Here is a 9,341-nt window from a genome sequence, read left to right as displayed (position 1 = left end):
CGCGTCGTTATACGTATTCAAACGAGACACGCGGATAATCTCGGTCCCACTGCAACGACGATCGCAAGGGGTATAAAGAGGCCAGGTGCTGTACAAAAGGCCGCTGTGGAACTTGTCACAAACTGGAGACACTTACAGGTGTCGATACTAATACCACGTTCCTTCTATATTTCCCTTCTGGCCACGAAACTTCCCAGAACGCTTCATACAGGATCAGAAGGTGGTACCAGAGGCACTATTGTAAGTAGAAGTGGATAAATCTGCCGTGTGAGAAAGCCAGACTGCACGATCATGCCAATCTTTCACGAGAAAAGTTGCCTCTACGACAATTGTGTGAGCATTTTTTTGCAGAGAGAACATCCTGCAGGAAATTTTAACAATATAATTTAACGTGCGATCTGTTTGTCCCTAAATTATACACGGCACCATTGTATGACTTACGTGGTCCGCTTCCACCTTAGTAGCCAACCCTTAATTAACTGCTTCAGTCAGCTGTCTCTATTAGCCTTTTGTCTAGCACGTTAGATAGGTAAGTTACATTTGGCTAGCTATACATCATCATCATTATCATCATCATCAGCCTATATTTATGTCCACTGCAGGACGAAGGCCTCTCCCTGCAATCTCCAAAAACCCCTGTCTTGTGCTAGCGTATTCCAACTTGCGCCTGCGAATTTCCTAACCTCATCATCCCACCTGACTTTCTGCCGTCCTCGACTGCGCTTCCCTTCTCTTGGTATCCATTCTGTAACCCTAATGGTCCACCGGTTATCCATCCTACGCACAACATGGCCTGCCCAACTCCATTTCTTCCGCTTAATATCAACTAGAATATCGTCTACCCCCGTTTGTTCTCTGATCCACACCGCTCTCTTCCTGTCTCTTAAGGTTACTCCTAAGTTCGTTAATACTTAGTTGATGAGATAGTTTACTTAGTAAGTTAATATTGTTTGCATAGTGATTATAGTTAGGTAGTAGATTAGTTGGTGAATAAACTATTACTTCAGTTACATAACTGAGTTATTTATTGGGGTAGTTTTGATCAATACATTTGTTTACAAGTTAGCTAATAATTTCGGATAGTTTTGTTGCTGCAGCTCCTTACATTAGTTATTGTTGTGTTTAGTCGGTGGATTAGCTGTTTCACTTTGTTCACTCATTGGTTAAAGAGATTGTTTTGTTTATTTGTTAGCGTAGTTAGTTTATGTTGTGGCAAGTTCATAGTAAGATTAGTTAGTAGGTTAGGTTAGTTTAGGTAGGAAAATGCCTTGAAATGTTTAGGCTAGGTTACACATGAAAAGGCCTCGGCAATGAGAGAGAGTGAAAATCGTATTATCGTGGATGACTGAAATCTGACTAGGTGCTCAGAGGCGATTGTGGAGAGGGTGAAAGGCGGCAAAAGAGTTGTGGTGGGATGTTTCCACGGCAGACATTGGGATTTTTCATGGAGTGAGCTTCAGAACAGCTCTCGGATAATGCAAAGAGCTGCAACCTTGAAGTAATAGCGGGTGGGAGAAATGACGTGCTAAACAGAAAAGGGGCAGGACTAGCCCAGCGCTTGGCGAAGGTAAAGACGACTTACGTTAGATGGTCCCCTCCGGTGCAGATTGTGGTGTGCACGGTGCCTGACGTACCTTTACGTGACAGTAACGTACATAGAGAGGATGCGGCCGCTAATGAGGCTATATGGAGAGTGAGCTGAGAGAAATTTTTTAAAGGTTGTGGAAATAAACAGGGCTGTAAGAAGGTATGGTGATTTTAAACGAGACGGGATCCACTTGATTCAGAGGCTTAGACGAGATGTGGGCTAGCGCCTTGCTAGTTGCGAAGTTGCTGTTTTTTTTTTTGGGGGGGGGGTGTGGGGGGGAGGAGGGGTAGGGCAGGCACGGGCACTTAAGAGGCCAGGGTAGGTAGTAATGAAGAATGTCCCCTAGGGGAACCTCAGACTAGTTACACCATCACTCATAGAAAAGTTAGGGAAAGAAGAAAGAAGAGAGCTTTCCGTGCAATAGGCGACATAAACATGCAGGGTGGCAGAAGAAAGGAAAAGTGGTTAGAGAGCGAGGAGCAGTAAAACAGGGAACAAATAGTTGTTTATGCGGTTTTAGAAAGACACCTGAGAGACTCAGAAGAGCCGCTAGCGATTGAGATTATGTTTGGGAAGGGTGCAGCAGAACTAAATCGGAAAGAAAGGAATGGGGCGTGCGAATGCTCATACATTAGGGAGCCAAATGGGAATGAGTAAATTCACAGTGTGAAGCGCATCTTTGATTATCAGGTACAATGAGTGGAATGAAAACTATGCTGTGCGTAACGTATTTGTGGACGGGAAAAATTGCAATGATAACAATACCTAGCTGCTGATATTAAGGGTTTGGGGGTTGATGCCGCAATTCTCGTGTTAGGTGGTATTGCTAGATCGCTGTGAGCAGGATAACCTCGTAATGGTGCATACGGAGCCTAAGTGTGAGGACCAGATCACGTGGGAAGTTGGAATTATGGAATCTACTATAGACTACTGTCTGATGAGAGAATTAATTTATGATAAGTTCAGAGAAATGGTCATTAACAAGGAAAGGCATGGCATTATAGGGTGTCACCATACACGCATCATAATGAGCATGGGATATGCACTTGAGAAAAAGCGCTACGAGTGCTGAATGATCACCACAAATTTGAGTGCTGAACAAACCACTATAGTAACCAGTGTCAGTAAAGTACTTGACAAATAGCCAAGGAAAGAGTGGGAATATAGTGAGTTTCTAAGCGCTGTAACGAGTGAAATAATGAAGAAGATGCAAAACGATTGTTGAAAAGGAAAAAAGAAAACCGGAAAGCTGTTGGGACAGGGAGTTGCAGCAAGCGATCGAAGAACGACCGTAGGCATCACGAAAGTTTAGGCAAGCAAAAATAGCGCAGTTTCTGCAGGTTGACGTAGGCACAATAGGGTAAAATATACTGGGAGAAAATGACTATGGTTCTAATGCTGCTTCAAGCAAAGATAAAAGGTTAAATTGAACGCTAAATACATGAGAAAAAGAAGGCTGCACCTAGAATATTTTTGAAACCACATACAGTTATTAGGCAGGATGTCTGGAACAATACAGCAACATATCTTAGAAGAAGATGGAAAGGGCACACGACATTAGATTAAATTCGAAAAAGAACAGCCGAATCCATTCAAGGCAAAGACGAGATGGTTTACGAAAAGAAAAAACGAGCATGAACGAGACCCAGATGGAAAAGAAGCTGGCGCTGAGACATTTCTACTGAAGTAAAACTGAAGAGAAAATGCATAAGCGCACAGCCACAGGATTAGATGAGGTTCTCGCTAGGCTGAAGAATAAACTAGGACCAAACGTAATGAAGCTCTGTTGAAAGCACTAGAAAAAGCCCAACAACATAGGCGAATACCATACAGTTGGCGACAAAGTTGAATAAGTTAGTTTATAAAGGTAAGGGGGATAAAAATAATTCGGTAATATAGACCATTGATAGTTACGTCGGCATTATACAGGTTAACAAAGCAGGCGATTAAATTCTAGCTGCAGCCGTAGGCAGAGAATAATGACATCTTGGGAGAACTTCAGATTGGCTTCATATTGGGTAGGCGTCTGGATTATTTGTTTTAACTCAGTGTATTGAAATATCCAGACAAGAAAGGAGACCCCTATATGTGGTATTTCTAGACATTACCGAAGCGTATGGCAACGTAGACCGCAACGTTTTGTGGGATATTCTGCAAGAGGAATGTATTGGCGACGACTGTATATATCTATTCAGGGAGATTTACCGTGCAAATACCGTTTGCATGGAATAAGAATGGATGACAAGCTAGGATAAAGTTAATATCAACAAGAGAGGGAGACAGGGGTGCCCTTTATACCCGCTGCTGTTTATTCACGCGGTAAGGATGGATATGGCAGTAGAAGGCATTAATATCGAGTTTAATTTCTCATACAAACACACGCGCGTAATAGTAGAGCAGCAGCTTCCACGTTTGTTTTGTGTGGACGACATTGTGTTGCCTGCTAAGAAGCAAAGTGGTAGGCAACGACTGGCTAAGATCTGTGCACAAGAAGCTGATAATTTAGGATTTAAATTTAGTTAAAAAATAAGGTTTTATGATATTCAATGAAAACAGTGAAGAGAAAGGGTAAATGCAGGTAGGTCCAAGAAATACCTTTGGTAAAAGACTACGAATACCTTGGCATATGGATAAATGAGGCGATAGATACATGGAAACATAGGAAATAAACAGTAACAGCCAAGAGGAAGAGAAATGCGGCCATAATGAAACACAGATCTATATGGGAATACAGTACATATGAGGTGCTCCGAGGTATCAGGAAAGCTGTAATGGTTCGAGAAATTACATTTGGAAATGCGGTTGTTTGCTTGAAGTCAGGGCTGCAATCAGGTCTCGATGGCAGCCAAAGGCCAGTCGGGCGCCTCGGATTGGGCGCTCACGGAAGACTACAGATGAAGCTGTGTGGGGTGTAATGGGCGGGACAAGTTTTGAAGTTAGGGAAGCTGGGAGTAAAATTTATTTGGAAGAACGACTGAGGCATTTGGAAGAAAGTAAATGAGTTGCGAGAGTGTTCATATATTTGTACAGGAAAAACATTGGCTCAAAGTGGGGGAGAAAGAACTAGGAAGTTTACCACAAAGTATGCGCCCGTTATTATAAGTAGCATGTGAACAAAGAACATCAAATGCAATTTGAGAGAGGTTGAGACAATCTCATACGTGGCGGCAATGTCAAAGGACCATGCTATGAGTAACTACTTAAGAGTAAAAAACAAAATCGGGAAAGAAACACATCTATGATAACTCAAACGGAAGCTTTTTACTTTTCGACGCGACATCAGGTTGCCTTAGAACTCTCACTTATAAAGCGAGATACACCAAAGAAGGAGAAGAAGAAGAAGCAAGCGCTTGCTGCCATAAAACTAGGAAAACGACCGAACAAGTTTTGTTAGATTGTAAAGACATCTCCCAAACAGTCGGTATAAGTTACTCTGGCCTCCTTGAAGTCCTTGGGGTCAGCGATAGCAGGGGGAAAGTAAACATGCCCGCAATAGAGATTAGTAAGAGGTGGTTAGAGGTTTGGTGACAGAAAAGTAGGAAGACCACAAACAGCAGAGTGGTTGTTTGTTGGTTAGGAAAGCTTGATGCTTGGAATTCTGTGTGCTTTTTTTCTATAGATATAAAAACATTAGGCAATACAATGAGAGCTTGGTGGAGCAACCCAGCGCCCCGTTTCAAAGAGGGTGCTCATAACCTACAACCATCCATCCAGAGGAAAGAAGATGCGGGTGGCGCGCAGTGTGTGTTGCGTGTAGTTTGCGCAGATGGACAGGACTTGGACAGCTTGGGCATACAGTCGCAGAGTACGGCAATAAAGGGAATGTTTGGGACGAACGTGTCGCCCTGTCATCATTCATAACAAGTGAGGGCTCGTACGGAATTGATATGGACATGGAGGCTATGAACGTGCCCGAACAGTTGCGGCAGCATATGCGTGGACAAAGACTGATGGCGGCAGAAGCAGTGTCGGGAGGTTTTGTGGTAGGAGCGGCGGCGGTTCAGTCGTCAGGCGACGCCGCTCTGTGCCAAACACTGCGGATTTAACGACATGCAGTGCTCCGACGAGTTTTTAGGCCGGCTGGAGACGTTTTGTTTTGTCACTGGTGTCGCCGCCAACGAAAGACTTGCCCGAATTGTGAACGCTGCTCAGGAGGGCAGCGCAAAGTTGTGGTGGCGATTCATGACCGTGTTTGTGTCGTGGCAGGAATTTACTACGGACTTCATTGCGGAATTATCTCCTATCGACGCGAAACGCCGCTTGACACAAGAACTGAAACTCCGCACGCAGCACCTAGATGAAAACATAAAACAATTTTTTACACGATCGTGGCGGAGAGGCTAGGCCTTTCTGTCCCGACCTGGGTGTGGCCCGCTACGTGATAGTGTACGTGCCGAAGAAACTCAATAATGTGTTTCCATTCAATTCCATCGCGGCCTATTATGACCAGATCGGCGGCGCAGTTTCAGAATATGAAGAAGGTTGACCACGTGCTGCGGTAAATCCATCCGCAATTCTACGACTTGGTAGAAGGCGAACAGTTTGCCAATATACTTGAAGGCGGTTGCAGTAAAACCGCCTCCGCCTCCGACAGACCAAGTGACGAGGAACCTCGCCTTCCAATCAGCTGTGAACGCGACTGGCCTGCCCGAAACGCAGCACAGAGTGTTGACGGCTGCGGCTGTCGCGCCGCTTCAGTCTCGCCGGTAGCATTCTACTGGCTGTTGCATCCCGGAGCGATACAACCATCCTACCATCGATACCATCTGCAAGGACTGAGGCTTGTGCTACAAGACTACCTCTCACAGCACCATCACAGGGATACCGACAGCGTGACTCCGGGGATATACCTGTGCTCGCTGCAGAAATGCTGGTCGCCTAGCTCACGACTGGCCAACAGGTGGGCACACTGGCCCACCCTAAAGCCCCTCAATGAAGAAAAGTAGCGCCATCTCCTCTCTCCTCCTTCTGCGCCGGCGTTCACTCTTTCTTCGGTCGACCGTGGCTCCCCCTACGCGGTGCCGAATTAGCAGACGCTCTCCGAATGAAACGCTGTGGCTGCGTGTCGCTCGCGCTCTTGAACTCGTATTTTGATCGGAATTTTTCGCGTTATGTTATGACTGGCTGCCGAAACAACGAGAGGACGCATAAATGCCGTTGCGCTTAGATGGCTGTACTATTAGCGGTGATACAGTGAGCCTAAAGCCTCTAAGTCGGGCTTTAACTGAGCCATGTTACGCGCGACCTCGGCGTTGGTTCATCGCCGCGTTTCAGTAGCTCTAGTCCCTCGTTGGCCAGCGGCTAACGTGCACAGCGGGCCTCTAACAATGACTACGCTTCGGGAGTGAATGATCCACCAGCTGTATATATGCAGTTCTCTTACAGGTTTCACTTACTAGTGAGCTACCAATCATTCGGCGGAAGGTCCGTCGATAATGAGGCTAGTGGCTTCGCTCGCTTGCAGGAAGCCTTACACTACTCCTCACATTTTTTCTTCTTTTTTTGCGGACTGGAGTAGCGCGGCAGCGGTCATCTTACATATTGCCGCTTGCATGTGCTGCGCGCGGGTCCGAGAAATTCTACCGTGCGTATTGTATCTACTATCTTATCAAATGTAGATCAGAAACGATGAGTTAACATCTAGGTTTGTCCTGGCCACTGACAAAGCCACGCAGGAATGAGTTAACTCTATAATCAAGGGCGTTGCAATGTGGATAGCATTGCTGCCAGCAGACGGTAATGCATGTCTTTGAAGTGCAAGGTGTATTCTTCCGTTTGGCAGGCGGCTTCCTCGGCTTCAGCTGCTTCCGATCAACGAAGAGCGATGGAATGGTTTGACGCTTCAATTTTTTTGTGCCACAGCTCTGCAGAAACACCGGCTCAACTTGATCATCCGTGAAGTGATCCTGCGCAAACGTGAAATCAGAAAACAAGGTCACCGTAAAACCTCGCTCCTTCAAGTATAAGGCGTAACACAACATTCCCGGCACAAGTTATTATCGCCGGGAAGTCTTGTATACGGTGTTTCTTTTTCAGCTCGCCGCCAGCACAGGTACTTATCTCTTGTTCTGCTACATATCGGCGGGAAATCTTGTATACCGTTTTCCTTTTTCAGCTCGCCGCCAGCACAGGTCCTTATATCTTGTTCTGCTACGCGATACACGACTAGAATACTGAGCACACTTTTCACGCGCAGCACTTTCTACCATTTTCGAGATAATTATCGGTCCTCGAGGACTAGGACGATAGCGACAAGTTTTAGCGACGAGAACATTGATCTTCGCCGACCACCGAGTTGAGTTTTTGCTGAAGGCGCAACGTCACCCTAACTAAATAGCCCTAATCGTCTTTCCGCAGGTAAGCGCCCATTTTTCCCTACGTACCGTCACCGCTTCGTAACATACTGCGATACACTCAAAACGTGCCGTTCGCGTACATTCAGGCCACACAAACACAACGCCATGCATTGTATAACCGAGTCAACAAAAACCACGTGCGTTTGAGGACAAGATGAAATCCGGCCACGAAAGTTGCAAATGCAGCGCGAACATGCAGCGCGAACAGTGCGGCACTTAGGAGGGAGAAAAACTAACGAAGCCTCACACAGCAAGTGACAGCATGTGAGATTACGGATCATTGAGGAATCGCTCGCTTACCTCACACAGCCGGGACCAATGTGTTGGGTTGAAATCAGCGCGGCTGATTCTTTGAAGCCAGACCTTCCTCTGCGCCGCGCCTAGCTTCGCTGATGGAATCCGGAAGAGTCGCTTGCCGTCTGTTTCGCGTGTTCTGCACCCGAATGCCGAGCAACACGGCATCGCGAACACTACGCCTTAAAAGCGCAAAGGAGACGCGATGCGCGGTGCCTCCATACACGGCTCGCAATGGTCTGGCACCGCGATGGCGGCGGGAGCAAAAAACAAGCAAGAAAAAAAGCGCGCGAGAGCACGTGACAGCATTCGGCCAATCGGAGGGCCGAGCGCCGGGAGAACGGGCAGGAGAAGAGGAAAGCGGCAATCTTCAAAAGATGTCGCTACTTTTTGTTATTGAGGGGTTTTAGCCCACCCCGCTGCTACGAATTCAAAGAAATCGAAAATAAACATGTATTAGAATTGCATACCGTTAAAGCCAAAAATGTTTTGCTGCCTTAGAAACGCCACTGACAATTCCTCGCATACTCCCCGACATGGCGTAGCGTTATTCCAGCTATACCTTTAAAGACGTTCTCATAAAAAAAATTTTAATGTTTCAGAACCTTACAAGGAACATATTACATTGGACCAAGAAATAACACAGCAACGGTTGTTGTGATGGCCAATGGTGAGTTAGCCTTACCTTTGCGCATGTGTCCTAAGGAGTTGTGCTTTTAAATAAATAAGGCATACGCAGTAAATATCACGTAGTCTGCTACATTTAACGCCAGGGACTGAAGAAGATTAACTTGGAAGAATATTGTTTGAAAGGCAGCCGTGAAGCTCCTGTGAAACGCTAACCGCACTGAAGGCCCGCATACGCGCCAATACCACTCCGTGGTCCTGACGCAGAAGGAACCTACTGCTTCTTGTACTGTGCACGCTGCAGCTCAGCGCCCAGGGTGGCCAGACGCGGCGCTGTCGAATCAAGACGCTGAGGCTTAGCGACAACGCCGACGAGGCCCTGTAGTTCTAACCGAAGCTGCTCGCGGTCGTCGAGTTCTTTATCTACGTGTGTGTTTGCGCACGTCACCCCACTCGTGTTTACTTAGCCAGCTTAT

The sequence above is a fragment of the Dermacentor silvarum genome, chromosome 5, assembly GCF_013339745.2.
Source record: "Dermacentor silvarum isolate Dsil-2018 chromosome 5, BIME_Dsil_1.4, whole genome shotgun sequence".
NCBI classification, from domain to species: Eukaryota; Metazoa; Arthropoda; class Arachnida; order Ixodida; family Ixodidae; genus Dermacentor; species Dermacentor silvarum.
This window is presented reverse-complemented; position numbering follows the sequence as displayed.